General features: G+C 44.0%; 1 protein-coding gene across 7 annotated transcripts in view; it reads right to left on the bottom strand.

Moving 5' to 3' along the window:
• RBM47 (RNA binding motif protein 47) overlaps positions 1-20864 on the bottom strand; it is an 87422-nt gene that overhangs the window by 36938 nt on the left and 29620 nt on the right. Inside the window, exon 1 of one of the 7 annotated variants that reach the window (XM_081875809.1) lies at positions 8739-8936. The exons of 4 other annotated variants lie outside the window; for them this stretch is intronic. The gene's annotated coding sequence lies outside the window, so the exon portion shown is untranslated. Of the gene's footprint in view, positions 1-8068; positions 8221-8256; positions 8500-8738; positions 8937-20864 lie in introns of those variants that run through there. 2 more of the 7 variants (XM_081875812.1, XM_081875811.1) reach the window with 2 other exon arrangements.

A 20864-nucleotide genomic window follows, 5' to 3' on the forward strand; every position in this document is an offset into this window, starting at 1 on the left:
AATCGCCTTCTAAATCCGGCCCACGGACGGTCTGGGAATCAGCGTGTTTTTACATGAGTAGAATGTGTGCTTTTATTTAAAATGCATCTCTGGGTTATTTGTGGGGCATAGGAATTCGTTTATTCCCCCCCCAAAAAAAATAGTCCGGCCCACCACATGGTCTGAGGGGCAGTGGATCGGCCCCCTGCTGAAAAAGGTTGCTGACCCCTGGCATTAACCATAGGGGTGAAGCACTCAGGTCAGGAGTAAATGCCCTTAGGTCAGTGCTACAATGCAGTGGGTACTCCCTTTGTCCCCAGGTACCCAGCATAGCTGTCAACTTTCAGATTTGAAAATAAGGGATCAGCAGCCTCACCTGTCCCGGGGACAGTCTATGGGATATCTAACAATCCAGGATAGCAGTGGGAAACGGCGCTGGAATAAGGGAATTTCCCACAAAAAAGGGGAAGGTTGACAGCTATGGTACTAAGGTTCTTGGTTGGTACGCTCCAACTCCTGCAAGTATTCAAGTAAGCCAGAATCAAGCAAGAGAGATTTTTCAAAGTTGGCCTCAGAACTGATCAGCTAAGGAAACGAACTTCTTTTCATCCTTCGCTATTTTGTCGCTGTCAGAATAATATTGTAACGGTAAAACAAAAAGAGCAACAAACTCCTATTGTTTGGCTGTGAAACTTCAATTGCACAGTATAATTGACCCAGGATGAATGACAAAGCCACTTCACATGTGTCAAGGAAATCTGAATCTGCCATCAAGCACTCAGTTAACAGAGAGTTGCACTCAATTTGGCCTCTCTGTTGAGCACTTTGTGTTTGGAAATGTGTGTTGTATTCCCACTTTAGGTGTGATGCCATTTATGAAACGGCTGATAGCCTGAAGACTTTGAAGTGAAACACTAACTACCTGCTTCATCGAGAAGAGAAACATGTGGGTAATCCTGTTCAATAATATCTGAGAAGCAAGAAAACCTGATGCAAGATATTGGAAAAGAAAACTGAAAGCATCAGTGGTATGCTAGAATATGCAGTGCATCTTATTACTGGATTGTACTGATTTGGCTTGAAAGTATATTAATAATAATCATAATCTTAGAAGTAGACCACCAACATTGAATGTCAACATTATTTTACACTTGAGATAACATCCTAATAAACATAGACACACTAAGCATATGAAGGCTCTAATACTGATCGCTTATATGCTTTTAAAATGTTCTACATAACAGATGCCATTCTAAGCCCATGTGACTCTTTTAACATAAGCATATGAGAAACTCCATCTAAAGTGCTTGGTCAACTATATCTATGGCTACCAGCAGAATGTGGGCTTAAGTCAATTGCTGGGTAGATGATTGTATGTCAGTCAATTTATTGCAAGCAATAAACCTTTCTGATGGCAAGCTGGGAACCTCATCTCCATTCTCAAACTTGACCATAAAGTAGAACATAAGACAGCATTTCCTGTTACTGAAAAATTAGGCCACTGATCTTCAACTGGTGGGTTGAGGGATGGGTTGAGATCAAGCTATGGGTCACAACAGCAGCACCATCAGAAAGATACATGGTGAAAAGAATGAAGAAACGGGACCTTAATTCTTGTTTCAGTTAAAGGCGGACCCAGATAAAGAAAGGTTGCAGACTATTGCTAGGCAATTTGAAAAGAATCCTGAGATTTCCTGTCTTCACTTAAAAGGGGGAGAGAAGCTAAGTTTCTAGTTCTTATGGAAGATATGCACAACCGTATCTCCCATTTAAAAGTCTGATTCTAAGTACTTGATCGCATGGGGCTTGAAACTTCATCCTGAAAACCATTAAGCCCTTGGTTCAACAGAACTGCATAGTAATAAACAACCCCCTCCCCAAGGGTAATAGTTTAATATGCACTCTGGCTTAAAATTATATGTGTATTTTTTCCTTCCAGTATACTGTGGGGACCAGAAATGTACTCCATCTAATGAACTTTATGGGCAGCAAACCAACATGATAAAACAAGATCACAGGGTTATATGTAATGCACATATCACAGTATGTCACACAAGCATTTTGTTTCCCCTGCTTGTTCTCATACAGCTCATTAAACTAGCTCGGAACGGATACTGCTCTACATATTTTTCACATGTATTTTTCAGGAAGTGAAATTCTCCCCCCAAGGATTCTGACTCCTTCCTAACGCATGTAGCGAGCGTGAAATTGTGCAGCGTCAACATTTGGCATGTTTACTCAGAAATAAGCTTTTCAGTGCTTTCAGATTCACACAGAAAAGACGATGAGGAACCAAGTTAGTCCCTTGCCCAATGCAGAACTGGGACGGACTGGACGTTAAGGTGTCTTCCCATCCCCACGTGAAAGAGCACTTGTCAGACTCCTCATGGGCTTTCACGAGACCTTGAAGCAGTGTCAAAACCTGAACAGTATCCAATGTCGCAGCTCCACCGACACAATGAACTTCTGAGTACACAGCAGTTCTTTTTTCCCTCCGGTCTCCTCCAGGGAACCCCCTTGGAACAGATATTTGGGGCACACAGGGAAGGGAACGGAAGCCCCAGCACCATTTGACAGCTTTCTGGGTCATGTGGCCAGCATGACTAAACCTATTCTGGTGCAATGGGACACCGTGACGGAAACCAGACCTCATGGAAACGCCATTTACCTTCCCGCCACAGCGGTACCTATTTATCTACTTGCACTGGTGTACTTTTGAACTGTTAGGTTGGCAGGAGCTGGGACAGAGCAAAGCGAGCTCACCACCATTGTGTGGATTCGAACCGTCGACCTTCCGATCGGCAAGCCCAAGAGACTCAGTGGTTTAGACCACAGCACCGCCCCCGCCCACGTCCTTTAACATCATGTGCACATGCATTCAAAAGCCTGGAACTAGACTAAACAGCAAGGCGCAGGCAGTCTTACTCATGTTCATTAATTCCAGCATGTCTAGCCTGAGTAAAACTTAGATAAATCCCATCCAGTGTTTTCTGTTACTTAAGAATGGCTTTTGCTTGTGGTTTTTGAAAACAGAAATCCTGATATGCGGATTCCAGCCATGGATACATTGGCTGCCTTATAGAGGTCGTTCTGATGAGTTTGTAATTACAACATAATTCTTTAGCTTTTGTTTTTATTCTTTTTGGTGTTTAATTGGAGATTAATTGGTTCTACTCCATGGCATTTAAATAGTAGCTCCAGGAGAAGAAGGAGTAAATGGGGGGGGGGGAGGCAGTCATTAACTAGGTAGATGGAAGATTAGCACTGCAAATACAGTGGTACCTTGGGTTAAGTACTTAATTCGTTCCAGAGGTCTGTTCTTAATCTGAAACTGTTCTTAACCTGAAGCACCACTTTAGCTAATGGGGCCTCCAGCTGCTGCCGTGCCGCTGGAGCACGATTTCTGTTCTCATCCTGAAGCAAAGTTCTTAACCTGAGATACTATTTCTGGGTTAGTGGAGTCTGTAACCTGAAGCATATGTAACCTGAAGCGTATGTAACCCGAGGTACCACTGTATGCATTTGTCTTTGTTATGGGTGGCAATTTATAGCCATTTATAGATCTACTAATACTGTCAGCACTGTTGTAAGCATATTTTGATATTGTTCAACATATTGCATACATTTTTAAACTTTTTTCTGGTGTATTTCAATCTTGCATCAGGGTAATCTGTACAAAGTTCAAACTTTTTGCACTACACATTGCAGGACTCCCCTCCTCCTGCATTTGTCTCTGCTATGCTGAGCAGACAATGGTTATGTGTGCTGAGAGCATTTTTTTGCCCAACAGACCAGAAAACCAACTAACTCCTGAAGGTCAGGGATTTTATTTTAAGGCTCCTTGCAGCTTTGCAGAAAGCCATGAAAGACGTCTAGGCAAGAACACACACAGGAGTTTTCTCTGCGAGAAGCGAGTCCGCTGCATGCCCAATATCCATCTCTCCAACTGGCAACCCCAGAAACACTGTACCAACAAGTCTGCCTAGTTACGAGCAGTCCCTTTCTTGAAAGGGGAAGTTATGGACAAAGTAGCTTCTGGAAGGAAGACAATAACAGCTTGCTGTCCTCCCAAATTGCTTATTGCTCTGCAAAAAAAAAAAAGGGGGGGGGATCTCAACAGGATATGTCAAGACAACCAAATACACAAGGTGCTTCTGGTGGCCCAAGTCCAGAGATGGCTTTGGGCATCTGCAACACAAATGACAGGTCCATAGGCTTCCATGAAATCGGAAATTATAATTCCTGTGCAGCCACAGTCCCCAGGGAAGGGCATCTCTCAATGGGGAGTACAGTGGTACCTTGGTTCTCAAACTTAATCCGTTCCGAACGTCTATTCTAAAAACCAAAGTGTTCCAAAACCAAGGCGCCCTTTCCCATAGAAAGTAATGCAAAATGGATTAATCCATTCCAGACTTTTAAAAAAACCAGCAATTTAACATGAATTTTACTATCAAATGAGACCATTGATCCATAAAATGAAAGAAATAAACAATGAACTGCAGTCACTCAATCAATCAATCAATCAATCAATCAATAAGTCAGTAGCTGAACTGGGTTCCACACAGCCACACACAAAAAGAGCCGCAAAAACAAGAATGCAAAATAAATAGCAAAAACAGACAGACATCGGCATAACACTCCAAATGAAAGTGTAGCACTCAAATCGGAAGCGTAACACTCAAAACGGAAGTGTGGCACTAAAATCGGAAGCGTGGCACTCAAAACAGAAGTGTCGCACTCAAAACGGAAGCGTAACACTCAAAATGGAGCATGTTCAGCTTCCAAAAAAAGTTCACAAACTGGAACGCTTACTTCCAGGTTTGCAGTGCTTGGGTTCCAGGTTGTTTGAGTACCAAGGCATTTGAGAACCAAGGTACCACTGTATTTGGGAGCTAGCCACCTATCTTGGCAGGTCTGCAAATTCCAAGACCATGAAGACCACAAAAATCCCCCTACAAACTGGGGGAAAGGAAGGCACTGGAGCTCCTTAGTGTGTACTACCCATGCCCTCACTCTGTATTGTTTCTATATCATTTTAAAATAACGGTTCTATTTATTTTTAAAATGTTTTTGGCTTTCCAATACTCCAGCTGCATTTGTGTGTGTTTGCACATAATCAGGGCACCATGCAAAATGCCCATTAAAAATTAGTTTATAAAAAGATCTGAGCCCTGAAAATAAATACAGAAGACCCGACGTTCTTGCCACCTCAGCATTCCCATTCCAACAGAAGTTTCTGCTCTTAATTTTCTCTCTGAGACTTGTGTTCCAACACTTTACCTTTACTGTATTTGCTCAGGTGTAACTGACTGGAACTTGGTAAACAAGGATGCAGATGATGACTAAACATGGGATAAAATCCACCTCACTTGTATCCTTAGCTTATCCCCCACTCAATCTAAGCAAGTTGCTAAGGCCATTTTCCCAATTCAGTTTCCCTTGCAACACAGAGAGTCAGGGGAGATGTCCATTCCCCCCCCCCCACGAAACTGTTCTTAACCTCAAGCACCACTTTAGCTAATGGTGCCTCCCGCTGCTGCCGTGCTGCCGGAGCACGATTTCTGTTCTCATCCTGAAGCAAAGTTCTTAACCTGAATCACTATTTCTGGGTAGCGGAGTCTATAGCCTGAAGCGTATGTAACCCGAGGTACCACTGTATTTCAGAGCAAGTGCTCCTGAAATTTGAGACAGTGCTTGAGGATTAAATGATTAAAGATGGACATTTTGGAACGTAAATACCTCTGTCAACAAATGCAGAATGGAAAATAAAATAAAATGGAAAGCTCAGTTTCCCCATTTTATTCCGATTGCTACTGTGTTAATTGTGCTTTTTCTCCAAGGAACTCAAATGTTCCACCCCACCAACATTTTCCCCCTCACAAAAGTCCCTGGAATTGGGTCGGGCTGTGAGAGGGTGCCTGGTCCCCCAACCAAGGTCACCCACTGAACTTAATGGCCTGAGTAGAACTCGTGTTTTCCTGGTCCTCGTCCAACACTCTACACATGACATATGGATTCTTGCTTTTGTGACTACTTCCAGGGCTGGGATTCCCCTCATCTGTCTCTCCATCCAGCCTATATGGGGCCATTTCATTTGGGAGCAAGTTCAAGAAAGCCTAGTCAAGGACTAAATTAGCCTCTTGGGGAACATGCAAGAGGGCAAGAGAAGAGTATACTTGGAAGAAAATGGGACTTACGTGTGAGTATGTAGGCGCTCCTATTTTTCTATAACAGTAGCATTAAAGTCTGAGGCTGCCAATCCTACATACCATGATTTGGGCATAAGCCACACTGGGATTTACTTCCAAGTAAACATGCACTGTGTTCCATCTCTCTTAATCTGCCAATTCTTATGGTGATCAGTTTTTGTAAAAGAAAAATGTCATCACATGACAATAGATAACATTGTCACCTCTCTTTTAGCTTCAAATTGAGGCCCTTGTGACCCAAGAGAAGCTATAAAACTTAGCACAGGGGTAGCAAGTGGTAGGCTTGTTAGAACTTCTTTGTTTTTTTACTAGAAACCCTAGACTGATCAACCACAGCCAGGTGTAAAATACATACAGTCAGAATTAAATGATTAAAGTGTGCTTCTGAGCATGTTCGGAGCCAAAGAATTTGTTTTTGGCTGGTACCAGAACTGAGCTTTCGGTCTTTTCCCACAAAAGACAGCATACTGTTCTGTTCTTTTCTTTTCTCCTTTTCAGCAGCCTTATTTAGTTGGGAAAAGCCCTTCTGCCGTTGCAGATCACTTGCAAATTTTCCAGACATCTTCCAGTAAATCCTGATCTGTCTTCTGCCCACCGAGAACATGAGAACTGACCATTTAGGCACACAAACAACTACGTACTGTATTGCGAAGTGTATAAGACAAATGAAGCCCACCACATAGTTGTCCTAGCAAATGAGGAAAGATAAAGCACTACTACAGGTAGGCCCGTTTACAAAAGCTGCAAATTGGAGACTGCTCTTTTTGGTAAAGCGTTTCTTAAAAAAACAACAACGATTCAGGTACAGAGTCATTGAATTACAGTCATGCTGCTCTTTAGTCTTTAGGATACAGCGATTAGGAAGAGAACCGCTACCCTCAAAAGAATGGTTGAAATGTGTTGTGTCCTTTATACACAAATAGCAATGGCGAGTGGCTCAAGATAATTTAATTCATATTCATATTAATGTTGTTTAGGAACTGTTGTATTCCGCCACTATCCATTTAGCGTAAATTGGAGAGCACATAGGCTCAACAGGTAAACGCGGCCACAATTCAAAAAGTATCCGTTGCTTTGGCACAATTGGTTTTTCTAGGCGACACAAAACTCTGACACTTTTACGCCACGAAACAGCAGCGCACAGAAAAGCAAGCCTCTTTTTGCATTGTTACATTTTGCAGTGTACAGAATAGCCCATTTGCCAACAAACCATACACTTTGCATTCCCCATGTGCAAAAAGTTGGTAGGTGACCTTCTCAAGATATTCACAAAACGTGAAGTTTTGCGTGCAAGCGAGATTGGGGATCCCTATATAATTAACCTCTAATTGTATACTGTGTAGCTTCTAACTGCCAGTAAAATCCTCCATTTTTAACACTTTTTCTAAATCCGAAACTATCCATGTTTATGCTAGAACATGTTAACACACATGTCACTGTTCGAGGGGAAAGCCACAATGAAGAGTAAGCTAGCCTTGTTTCTAATATCTGTTTTACAAAGAAAACACTGAGCAGAACCTTGCACAGAAAATCAGCCTCTAACATCCAAGTTGCAAATCACTGAATTGCACATTGTTAATGTTGCAAACCCTGAACTCATGGGTGATTTGCCTGCTGCTGAGTCACATTGAAACCATTTCGTAATGAACATTGGGGTGGGTTTTTTGTTTTTTGTTTAGTGCAAAACCACCCAAATCCATCCACAAACAGTCGCTGAACGTTCAACTCCCACAAGTCACGTATGGAAATGAATTCTACGTGGGTGCTATTTAACAGAACGATTTGGGACCCGTTTCGTTTTCATTCCACGTCATCACAAACGGTGCCCCTCTGCCGAAAGCCTCTTGGATAAGGAGAAGATGAAAAATATGAAACTGTACCTGGCAAGTACCTGGCGTTCGCCCTCTTTCATGCAACTTCGCTCTCTCTCTCTCTGGCAATGGAATGCCCTTCAAATCTATGGCTGACTGCTTTTGGTAAATGTTTTACAAGACACTAAACAACCTTCAGTTCCACCCTCCATGCAAACAGCACTGGGAACAGGGTTCAATGGTAACAAAGCACTTACATGTAGTATTCAGGTAACCACAGAAGCAGCAAGGGCAGCAGATTCGAGATTTAATCCCAGTGTGTGTCTCTCCCTGGCCACTGCAACTTTATCTGCCTTACGGGGGGCAGGGGGGAGGAAAAAAACCCTCCATAGATATATCAGTCAAGACTATTCGCGTGTAATTGTGGGGCATAAATCGCAACAACCTTTCCCCTTATTGTTAACTTCTAATCTGTACTCAAGCCTAGGCGTGTTTAACTGGAAAAAACCCGACAAGGAACAGTTAGGAAAGGAACAGTATTCGATTTCAAAATAAATCTTTGGAACGAAACAGAGACATCTCATTGACAGCTGCGTTTTTTAAAAGAAGAAGAAGAAGAAGAAGAAGAGCAGATGATACATAGCACATTGAACATAAGGGAAGGAAAAAGAGGAAAAGCAGAGAACCACAAAACTGTCCCATGCAACATGAATGGATATAAACATACATACGGACTTACCTTTCAAGCAGGAAAAGTCTACCTTCCTCCATTCCTGCTTTTCGCCATCTACCAAAAGTTAAAGTTCTACTAGCCCCAAACCAGAGTTTTTGCATTCCATTCAAGTTAACAATTACAGAAGGATGAGAGCAGGAACTGGCACTAACACAGTGAAAGCATTTGAGCGGACAAGGTACTCCCCAGCAGTTACCAAAACGAACAGACCTTTCTAAATCCGGGAATTGTGCAAGACTTGAAAATAAGGCTTAGAAAGAGAGAGAGAGAGAGAGAGAGAGAGAGAGAGAGAGAATAATTCCCTCGTAAATTAATTGCAATTGTCGAGTACACAGAGATTGGCGTTAGAACAGTGAAGAACAGGAATGAAACATGGCAAGCCGAAAAGCAGATAGGAAATCACAGCAAATGAACATGCAGATCTCAGCTCAATGCCAGAGGCAGGCCAGAGATAGACATGCCCAAATCCCAAACTGGAGCCTATGTTCTCGAGCCAGAGGAAAGCCTGGAAATGCTGCAGGTAGGCGTTCCTGCTCTGTTGACCACGTAAGGTCAGAAGGCCAGGACTGGTTAGTCTGGACTGTCCGGGCTTCATGTTGCCTTAGGGCTCTGAGCACACCCACTTTCAGGTAGCTTCCTCTACTTTGGCGATCAATCCTAGCCGAGTAAGATTGTCTTCCATGAACACGGTTTTAACAGTTACAGATAGGTAGCCGTGTTGGTCTGCCACAGTGAGTCCGTAAGTGACAGTGGAGGCCAGTTCTGGATCCACACGTCCTTCCACAGTGGGGACATAGGTTTCTGGGCAGGAGTTGATCACTGTGAGGGTTTGCCAAGTGTGCCTTCCACTTAGCTCATTTCTCCCTTTTGTCCTGAGTCTGAGCGTCTTCAAAGCCCACGACACCTTTGCTAAAGGCTGTGCTCCAATTGGAGCGTTCACATGCCAGTGTTTCCCAATTGTCGGTGTTTATGCTACATTTTGTTAGATTTGCCTTTACATTTTGTTAGATTTGCCTCTTTTGTTGACCACCAGCATTACACTTTCAATTTTTAAGTTTGGAATAGAGTAGTTGCTTTGGAAGATGATAATCAGGCATCCAAACAACATGACCAGTCCAACGAAGTGAATGTTGAAGAATCAATGCTCTGACACTGGCGATCTTTGCTTCTTCCAGTACCCTGGCATTAGTACTCCTGTCTTCCCAAGTGATGTGTAACATTTTTTGGAGACACCGTTGATGGGGTCTTTTGAGGAGTTGGAGATGGCATTTATAAGTGATAATAATAATAATAATAATAATAATAATAATAATAATAATAATAATAATAAATTTTATTTATATCCTGCCCTCCCCAGCCGAAGCTGGGCTCAGGGCAGCTAACAACACTAAAGTAGTGCAACATTATAAAAACATTATAAAAAATAATTAAAATCAAAATTGATGACAACCATAAACTAAAGTTTTGTAAAGATTGCCAAAGGAGGGAGTCAGGCTGCGCCCTGACCAAAGGCCTGGCGGAACAGCTCTGTCTTGCAGGCCCTGCAGAAAGATGTCAAGTCCTGCAGGGCCCCTGTCTCTTGTGACAGAGCGTTCCACCATGTTTCACAAGCGTACAGTAAGGTTGGGAGTACAATAGCTTTTCAAACAAGCATTTTGGTTTCCCTGCAAATGTCCCAGTCCTCTGCGGCTTCAGCCCACCCATTCCCAGGTAACTCACTAGCCTAAGTCCAAGCCTCAGACCCTCTCCACTACAGATATACATATAGTTGCTTTTATAGCAAGGAACCTGAAAGCAAGGGAACACTGCACATTTACAGTCTTCATCTATGTTTATTATGAGGGGCGAAGGGAGCCTGGAGTGCAGCAACTGCCAGTTTGTGAGCTTGAGAAAGTGTGCATGGCTGCCATACGTCTGTCATTTCCCAGACATAGCAGGGATTCATCCGTCAAAAATGACATCCCGGCAGATTTTGTTAAAATCGGTTAAAATTTGGGCACACTGCAGCCCATATCAGAAGCATTGAATTTTTTGGCCATTTCCCTAAAAAATAATTTTAAAAACTTCTTTTTTGGAGATTTTTTGCCAAAGAAAAGAGAAAAGCTTGACAGTTGGTTCATGCCTTCAGAACACACATGTTATATTTTCAAGTTCAAAGTCAAACTCAAGTTGCACCCATTTTCAAGATGGCTGGAAGCAAGGCCTTTCCAAAAGCGTATATATTATTTAGACCGGCTCCCAGAATTCTTCGATGGAAGCTGTAACCATTTAAAGCAGCATCATGTTGCTTTAAGTTAGGGTTGTCATACACCCAGAATTTCCCAGACATACCCGGAATACTGCAGCTGGAAGTAATGCCAGGCGAAAATGGGGGAAATGTCCGGAATGACCGCTCCCCGCTTAAAACGGGGGGCGCCCTTTGCGTGGACGCGCGCAGCCCTAGATCTGGAGCGGCCCCATCAGCATAGGCTTGGCTTTGCCTTCCCTCAGGTGGGATACCTGGAGGTCCCCGCCTACCTCAGTCAGTTGTCCAATCCCACCTGGGGGAAGCGTTGCCAAGGAGACCAGGCCAGGTAGAGGGAGGGATTATCTGCCCACACAATAGAGGGAGGATCTTACCTGGGAATCCTCACTTGGCTCCAGAGCTTCTCCCACCCTACCCACCCTCAGTTAATGCCTTATTTTGCAGGTTAACTTTTCTTCATAGGTTTTGCAGGTTAACTTTTCTTCACAGGTATGCGGGCGCTGCTACGATAAGTTCGCTGTTAAAGGGCCGGAAAGGAATTTCCCTGCATTGGCAGGTTTCGCCTTTCCCGTAGCAAAACGTCACAACTTTGGCGGTATCAGGCCTTGGGCAGAATCCTTTAGTCCATCTTCCTCTTTGCAGTGGCGATACCAGGGTTCCCCGTGAAAGGGGTTTCTGAAGGGAGGCTTTGACCGTACGCTGAAAGGTCGTCATTGCTCTTCCCTGTGGCGGCGGCGTAACGGGGACGGCTATCTCTGCTTGAACATATGTTCTCCAGACCCGGCCCATCCCCCCCCCACACTGGATAACCCTGTAGCTCCCTAGGTCCCCGGCTGGGGACTGGGGAGGGAGAACGCCCAATGCCTGAGCCAAGGTCTACCCACATTTGAAATTTAATAAAGTTGTGGCCAATTTAATCCCATAGCACGTTGTCTCGAGTCGTTATTCCACATGATGGGGGGGACCGCTCGGGATCTGGGGACTCCGCCTGTCCACGCAAAGTTCCAGACGAATGGCAATCATGTTGGCAGTGCCGTTTTTGCTTATTTTCCTTTAAAATAGCTTTAAAACCTTTTCTCTTTTTTCTTTGCAATTTTGGCAAAAAAGCTTAACAACTTTTGTATCCAGATTTCCGCCTTCTGAAAATATGGCAACCCCATTTAAGTGTGTTGTGTGAACATTGAATGACCTTCAACAAGATATGTCGTGGTAAATATGTCTTGAAGCTCAATATTGATCATATTTACTTGGAAGCAATGGGACATATGGCAAAGCTTTAGATTGTTACAAGTGTCTCTCCATCTTCTTTTGAGCTTATATCTCCCCATCGCTCCAAAAATATGGTTCCCATATATAAAGAGACAAAACTGTTGTCCAGGCAAAATGACACGCCCTGTGTGTTGCAAAGTTCTCCATTATCATACAGACACAAATAAATAAAAGGTATTTTTGTCATTTGCATGCCAATAGCAGAGAGTACCCCCATGACACAGAGACCAACCTCTGTCAATAGTGCATAGATATTCAAGGGCAGCTTGGCACGCCAATGTTTATTCATTGCCGAGAAGAGATACGGAGTCCCCTTGCAGTGTTTGGGATGTTGTCATGGGCCACGAGTCGGCTTCACCTGCTGAGCAGCAGCCTGAAGGCACAGAAGGTGAAGGAGTTCCACCTGCTGTGGATCAGCCTTCTTGCTCCTGATGAGAACCAGTTAGCTCCACCTTTCTTTAGCAGGGTTTCCAGTCTCAGTCAGTTTCTGGAAACAACATTCATCAGTCCTGACCAGACCTTGCTGCTTGCTGCTTCTCGTGATTTTGGACCCTTGGCTTTCTTGACCTCCCAGATCATCTGACTACATGAACTGAGATACTCCTGACCTTAGGACTGGGCTGAATCTTGCATATGGACTCTGCCTCCAAGCAAGTACCCCCCGAGACTTGGCTGGTGGGCTGGCTTCTCCCTCCACTGAGCTCTGCTGTGGCTGGCAGCACAGGGCTACGACCGATATCCTGCGATAATTCAGTATTGAAAGCTTGATATAACCCCAGAATAGTGTGCCTGCTGGTGTTGTGGTGAAACAGCCATGAAAATCTGAAAAGTCCCTACGCTTAATGGAAGTGGCTTTTTCAAACAAATGCAGATAAATCAGGAAACAGTGGTGGAATTGAAGCACATATAAAAAGCGCTGCCAAAATGCTTTTAAAAAAATGTTTTGAAAAATACTTTGGATTTACCATAGCTCACTCTCGCCATCTAGTGGCACATTGTGTATTGCACTTTGCAACACACTTAAAACGTTTTATTTGCAGCTGTGTTGCTGAGCCAAGTGACTAAGCAAGAAATAAGGTTAAATGTGCACGTTAATGTTGTTTTGATTTCTTTGGGGATCATCTTCAATTGCATGCTTTGAGTCCAGATGTATATTTTCTACCTCTTGGGACATATGTGCTTTTCACCTCCTCAAAAAACCTTTGCTCAGTGTGACTACTGTTTAAATGCAAAGCATTTCGAACGGGACGCATTCAACATGGAATTCCAGTGTCTTGGTGCTGGAAGAGGATTTTCACATCAAACTCATCTAACCAAGCCACCCTGAAAGGAATAGGAATTGACTATGATGATTCTCCAGTAATCATAATGAAGCGAGGTAAAAAATGAAAATAAAATTACAGCCTAACCATATGCATAAACATTGCCATGTCATGTGCCTTTGCTATACTCTGGTCTCCGTCCCTGCCAAACACCCCACTGGGTCCCAGGATCAGGACCTCTTTGGGCTTGAGTTCCGACAGATCCTTTTTTTTTTTTTTTTTTTTTTGCTGTTGCAACAATCTTCCAGTTTTTGACTGGCTGCCGATCCTATAAACAGCTCCTGGGTCGGCTCAGGTCAACACTACCCCTGGACTTTGTGTCTCCTCCACCCTGACTTGAGTTGTTGTTTTTCTGCTGAAGCCTTCAGAGCTCTCCAAGCTGTCCGCTCTCGTGTTCCCCTGCATGGTTTTTGTCTCAATGGCCTTCACAACTGCAGATAAAAGGGCAGCTCTTGCCTATAAGATAACAGAAGTTGTGTCTGAGTTTTAGGGCTGAGACAGGCTCTACCCGGTTGCTGGCTTCACACCCAAACGATTGGTTCCTTCTGCCCCGTCAGCCAGGTCCTTGACAGGAAAAACCTCTAGCCATTGATCAGTAATAGCCAGTTTTTTCTTGGATGAGGTTTGAATAAGATACAGCAGATTCCTGTCCCCCCCCCAAAGAAGTTACAGGTAAGACGTACCTTGAAATCTGGCTGTGGAGGCAAGGGGGATTGAAAACATTTGGGGCATTTGGGTCTGGGCTCCCAGTAGTGAAATGTGGAAACAAAAGTCGGGTAGCTTAAAGCAGCAAAAGTAAGAAAAGGTGTAGATGACTCTTCTCAAGTTCCATGAGCATTATGACAACTGGGTACGATGCTTTTGGCAGCGACTCTCTCTCTCCTACTTTGGTTTAAATTTTCTCCACCTTCTACAGATCCTGCCCAGCACAGTCAAAACCAAAAGCAGGGAATTAAATCCAAACCTGGATAGCAAAGTAAAACGTTAGCCTTCTCTAAGGTAAAGGTAAAGGGACCCCTGACCATGAGATCCAGTCGTGGCCAACTCTGGGGTTGCAGCGCTCATCTCGCTTTATTGGCCGAGGGAGCCGGCGTATAGCTTCTGGGTCATGTGGCCAGCATGACTAAGCCGCTTCTGGCAAACCAGAGCAGCGCACAGAAACGTGTTTACCTTCCCGCTGGAGTGGTACCTATTTATCTACTTGCACTTTGATGTGCTTTCGAACAGCTAGGTTGGCAGGAGCAGGGACCCAGCAACGGGAGCTCACCCCATTGCGGGGATTTGAACCGCTGACCTTCTGATCGGCAAGTCCTAGGCTCTGTGGTTTAACCCACAGCGCCACCTGCGTCCCTTTAGCCTTCTCTCTTAAGGGAATATTCCTAGCACAGTTGGTAGAACATGAGCCTCTGAATCTCAGGTTTGTGGGTTCAAGTCCCACATTGGGCAAAAATATTCCTGCATTGCAGGGGGTTGGACTAGATGACCCTTGTGGTCCCTTCTGACTCTGCCATTCAATGAGTCAAGCTCCTGCGACGGCGAAATATTTAAAATGTGAAGTATCTGTTTGCATTCACTCCTCTAGCATATTTTAATGGTCGCGCTCAAAGTATCAGAATCTAATTCAGAAATCTAGGTTCTCTCTTGACAGTTGCTGTCCTGCAGTTTAATCTTCACATATCTGGCGGCTGCAGAAAAGTTCATTTCACAATATCTTCTTCCTTGAAGCTGTCCAACTGGTTCCGACATGTGCTGCAGTGTTGCACCATATTGCCATGGGGGGGGGGACACATTTAGAGCAGCGGTTCTTTATTGGAAGATCGCAACCTGGAAGTAAAGGAACTTGGGGGTGGGTGAGGGGAGAACACCTTTCAGTTTTCAGGAGAGTTTATAGCTTGCCAAGCCCAGGTTGCCTGGGAGGCACGAAGGGCACAGTAACAGTGTTGTTTCTAGTTTGGGCAGTATTATGGCAACAAACTCCACTTACTCCTTTCCCTTTCCCCAAGGTGAACACTTTTAAGATTGTCTATTTAAACTGATACAATGGGCTTGCTGTATTTTTTGTGGTGCACACAGGCTTTTAAAAATGGGTGGAGGGGGGTAACACATGCACAAGTACATTTTTGTGTGGTTGAATATATAAATGATGCTTAGGTAAAAAGGTAAAGGACCCCCTGGACGGTTAAGTCCAATCAAAGGTGATTATGGGGTTGTGGCGCTCATCTTGCTTTCAAGCAGAGGGACAGCTTTCACAGACAGCTTTCCGGGTCATGTGGCCAGCATGACTAAACCACTTCTGGTAAAAAAGGACCCCTGGGTGGTTAAGTCCATGGGGTACTGCACCCATCTCACTTTTCAGTTTGAGGGAGCTGGCCTTTGTCCTCAGACAGCTTTCCAGGTCATGTGGCCAGCATGACTAAACTGCTTCTGGAGCAACGGGACACCGTGACAGAAACCAGAGCGCACAGAAATGCTGTTTACCTACCCGCCACAGCGATACCTATTTATCTACTTGCACTGGTATGCTTTCGAACTGCTAGGTTGGCAGGAGCTGGAACAGAGCAACAGGAGCTCACTCTGTCATGGGGATTCGAACCACCGACCTTGTGATCAGCAAGCCCAAGAGGCTCAGTGGATTAGACCACAGCGCCACCCGCATCCCCAAATGATGCTTAGATTACACATTGATCAGTATGGAGCTGATGCAGCATACTTGTTAAGAGACTTGGACATTTGAATTCATTGAATGGCCCTCACTCAAGACACTCTCTTGGGCACCCCCCTGTGCTATGTGGAGAAAATGCTAAAGTTTTTGAGCATGCATAAACGTTGCATTTCTAGCAAAATGCTCAAGTGGGAGGTGCCAAAGGAAGTGTCTTACATCGCTGAAGAATGAACGGTGGGTCTTTGGCTTCTTGTATACAGAGGCATGTTGCAGTCCACCTAACAGCTTCTGTTAGCAATGATCAGGTTTTACCCCCGTGCAAATCCTTTGCATTTTTTCTGCCGGGTTCATGGCACGCTGTAGCCTAAACCACGGAGGCTCTTGGGCTTGCTGATCAGAAGGTCAGCCGTTCGAATCCCCGCAACGGAGTGAGCTCCCATTACTCTGTCCCAGCTCCTGCCAACCTAGCAGTTCGAAAGCATGCCAGTGAAAGTAGATAAATAGGTACCACTGTGGCAGGAAGGTAAACGGCGTTTCTGTGTGCTCTGGTTTCTGTCACGGTGTCCCTTTGCACCAGAAGCGGTTTAGTCATGCTGGGCACATGACCTGGAAAGCTGTCTGTGAAAGCTGTCCCTCTGCCTGCAAGCAAGATGAGCACCACAACCCCATAGTGGCCTTTGATTGGACTTAACCGTCCAGGGGTCCTTTACCTTTTTACCTTTAAAATATATTGGAGAAAGCCAGAGGTGCACTTGGGAATACTGTTGCAGCACAGACAAAAGCTTACTAAGTTTTTATTTATAGTGAGTGCTCCAGATCATGCCCCGGAATCTTCTGCCACACATTTTGGGTGCTTCCAGGAGACATGTTTATTGAGCATTCCTCCTGACTTGTTTGCAAGAAGGCTAGACATCATTGTCTCAAAGCAAGTGCTATCTATCTACAGTTCCCAGTGTATTCCCCAATCTCTCTCCTTATCACAAAAAAAGTTCGATTTTCGGGGGAAACGAGTTTGTTGCGCAAGAGCTTGTTGTCCCAACCAACTGTAATTGCACAATCTGAATTTCCTGGTATAGGTATGTGATTGATTGAATCCCACCCCAAAATAGTGTCAGTCTGGAAGCCATGCTTGGGTGTCAATGACAAGCTTTCAGGGATTCCTAAATAGATTAGGAAAGGGTGTTTGGATAGGCTCGGCTTTAAGAACAATCAGAATGGAACATGCATGAATTGCCAAGAGGATTTTCGCTGGAAGCAGAAAGGAAGAATTGGAAATTTAAAAATGGATTTTCTAGAATTTGCCGAATCCAGATGATATAGGTTGCTCAGACAGAATGAAGAAAATTTCTTCCCCCACAATTGTAATATTCATCCCAATAATTTTATCTACAACCTTGCCTTTTGGGAATACATGGTTATTTCCACACTCTCTTTTTATTAACTTGGAACTGAATGATGCCTAATGTGTGCATTGCTTGTTAATGCTCCAGCGTAGCTATTAAAAGTTGCCGTAGGTTATGAAAAAGTGCACCCCTTTTATAACTAAGGCTCCTGGCTGTCCTGTAAAAGTTTCAAAGTGGGCAAAATTAGGGTCATTAGAAGAATGCAATTAACAGCCAATGAAAAAGGAATAGAAACAGTTTTAATAGATTTGGATGTGGTTTTGCAAAGTTGTGGCTGTCTACCGTTCAATTTTATAGAGCACTCTTGTGTACGGAGCTCATAGCTACCCTGTTTGAAAGAGTTTGAAAAGATATACATAGTGTATTAGGATGAATTGTCAGTCTAGCATTCTTGGCAAAATCACTTTAACAACTTCAAAGGCACTACACAAAAGAAAACTTGAAAATCCTTCACAGAGATATTAAACCACCTAATGTTCCTCTGGACAGAAACAGAAATATTAAACTCTATGATTTCAGAATTGTTGACTTGCTTGTAGTTTCCATTGCCAAGACCAGAGATACCACTCTATGGCAGAAGGGAGGATAGATTGCCAGACATTTAGACAATGATGTGGATCTGAGCTTAGGGAATATGTTGTAGGAGCTGGCCACAGGATGGCTCTCCCATCCCACATGTATTTTGTGGTTTTATATCTTGATTTTATTCTGTGAACTGCCCTGAGACCCCCCAGGTATAGGGTGGTATATAAATTCTAATTCTAATTCTAATTCTAATTCTAATTCTAATTCTAATAATAATAATAATAATAATAATAATAATAATAATAATAATAGATGCTCTACAGCTATGTCAAATTTCTAATGCAAGTGCTGGGAGCAACCAAGATGAGCAGACATGGTTGAGATTGTGCCACCAGTCTGAATACAACCTCATTTAATTTTGATACCCCGATGTGCAGAAAGTGCGACTAGACCCCACCGATTTAGAAAGTGTAACCTGGAAACAGCAAATTCCTTAGACGCCTAAAGGTTACATGCTAACTGCTCTTTGTCGAACATTTGTAATTCTCTCGTACCACAATGTTGCCTGCCTCAGCAAGTTGTCATAACTTAACCACAGGAGAAAAGAAATATTTCTGTTTTGAAGATTAACACTTTAGGGGGTAGAGTTTTTGCGCCTGTGTGTTTTGCAAGGATGCGTGAAAGCTTCAGCTGAACCAGACTTGTCTCCAGAGGAAAGGGATGCAGAGGTTGTTCCCAGCTCTGCCTGCTAGGTGAAAATTCTTTAAAAAGTATTGGTCTGCTGGGGATTAGCAAGGCCAAGGATTGCAGAGGTCCGGTGCATCTCTCTCCTTCTAAAAGGGCCTCTTCTACCCATTATGTTAAAAGCGTGGTCACATTGAATCTGTCTTAAACATATATGTGTGCAAATAGCAGCTGCTGGGGGTCACGACTGGGATGGGTGTGGCAGAATCGGAAGAATCTTTATTTGCACCAGTCCCTAGCCCTAGCAATAAAATAAAATACAATGTGCTGAAGATAGAGGTAAAAACTTAATTATGCAAAATGCATTCCGGAGGTTTAATCAATAATCAAATAATAGATCTTGTTCTGATTGCCCCTACTAAAATTTTTGCAGTTTTTGCTGTTGCCTGGTTATCTTGATCTGCCAGAAGAATGGACACAGTAAAGCGAGATGAGCGACCCGGCATGGACAGTAGTAAAGGTAAGGGGTAAAGGGACCCCTGACCATTAGGTCCAGTCGTGGCCGACTCTGGGGTTGCGGCGCTCATCTCGCTTTATTGGCCGAGGGAGCCGGCGTACAGCTTCCAGGTCATGTGGCCAGCAGGACTAAGCCGCTTCTGGCGAACCAGAGCAGCACATGGAAACGCCATTTACCTTCCCACCAAAGTGGTGCCTATTTATCTACTTGCACTTTGATGTGCTTTCGAACTGCTAGGTTGGCAGGAGCAGGGACCCAGCAACGGGAGCTCACCCCGTCGCGGGGATTCGAACCGCTGACCTTCTGATCGGCAAGTCCTAGGCTCTGTGGTTTAACCCACAGCGCCACCTGCGTCCCTATGGACAGTAGTAGAGAAGTAATAATACAGTGGTACCTCAGGTTACATACGCTTCAGGTTACAGACTCTGCTAACCCAGAAATATTACCTTGGGTTAAGAACTTTGCTTCAGGATGAGAACAGAAATTGTGCTCCGGCGGCGCAGCAGCAGCGGGAGGCCCCATTAGCTAAAGTGGTGCTTCAGGTTAAGAACCGTTTCAGGTTAAGAACGGACCTCCGGAACGAATTAAGTCCTTAACCCGAGGTACCACTGTAACCTCACTCCTCAAGTCTTTATAAAGAGTGCAAGCTAGAAGCAAATGGGCTACCGATTCAATGCTGCCATCTCCACATGGACATAAGCGTTTTCCCAGCGGGATTTTTGGAAATCGACCCTCAAGTACAGCCGAAGGCAGCATATTCAATCTCGTGTAAGTGAAAGCGCGTCAGTATTTGGGAATGGTTAAATTTTGCAAATAGGGTGCCAATGTATCAAAATGAACTGGTGGAATTGGTGTGGCATATGCTAGAGTTGCCACGGTGGAACTGAGACGGCCTGAGACAGGTTCCCGGCACCAGCAAGACAGGCTTGCAGAAGAAACCAAAACATTGTTTGCTTCTTTGCTGAATAAAAGGGAGCCTTCCTCCTCCCCCCGCCCAGGAGAACAATGTGGACTCTTTTTGCTGTTTATTAAGAGAGGCTCTGCCCAGAGCAGCCTTATTAAAAACTTTCCATGCAAAAGGGAAAGCTGAAGACCAATAAAAGCACCCGGTAAGAGGGTGTATCACATGTGCCTATCAAATATGCCACAAAACCGGTTCTTAATTCTATAGCAAGAAACCCAAGGTATCAGTTACACTTATGAGTCGTGGCTTAGAGTCATTTAATGTGATGTTCTTTTTAAAAAATATATAAAATGAAATTAAATGGATAGAACCTAGGGTTGACAACTTTGGGTTTCAAAACCTTTGACACCGGAAGTGAAGTGCGTCTGAGAATGGGAAGAAGCTGCCTTAATACAGAGACAGACTTTTCTGGACCACCAATTTTCTACACTAATTGACAGCGGTTCTTCAAGGATTTTCACAACAGACTTTAGGGGGCTGTAGCTGGGTCCTGAGCTATCTACTGAGCTTTCTACCCTCTGGCAACTCCAAGTACTAAGCT

The sequence above is a fragment of the Podarcis erhardii genome (genome assembly GCF_964252035.2).
Source record: "Podarcis erhardii genome assembly, chromosome: 9".
Taxonomy (NCBI): Eukaryota; Metazoa; Chordata; class Lepidosauria; order Squamata; family Lacertidae; genus Podarcis; species Podarcis erhardii.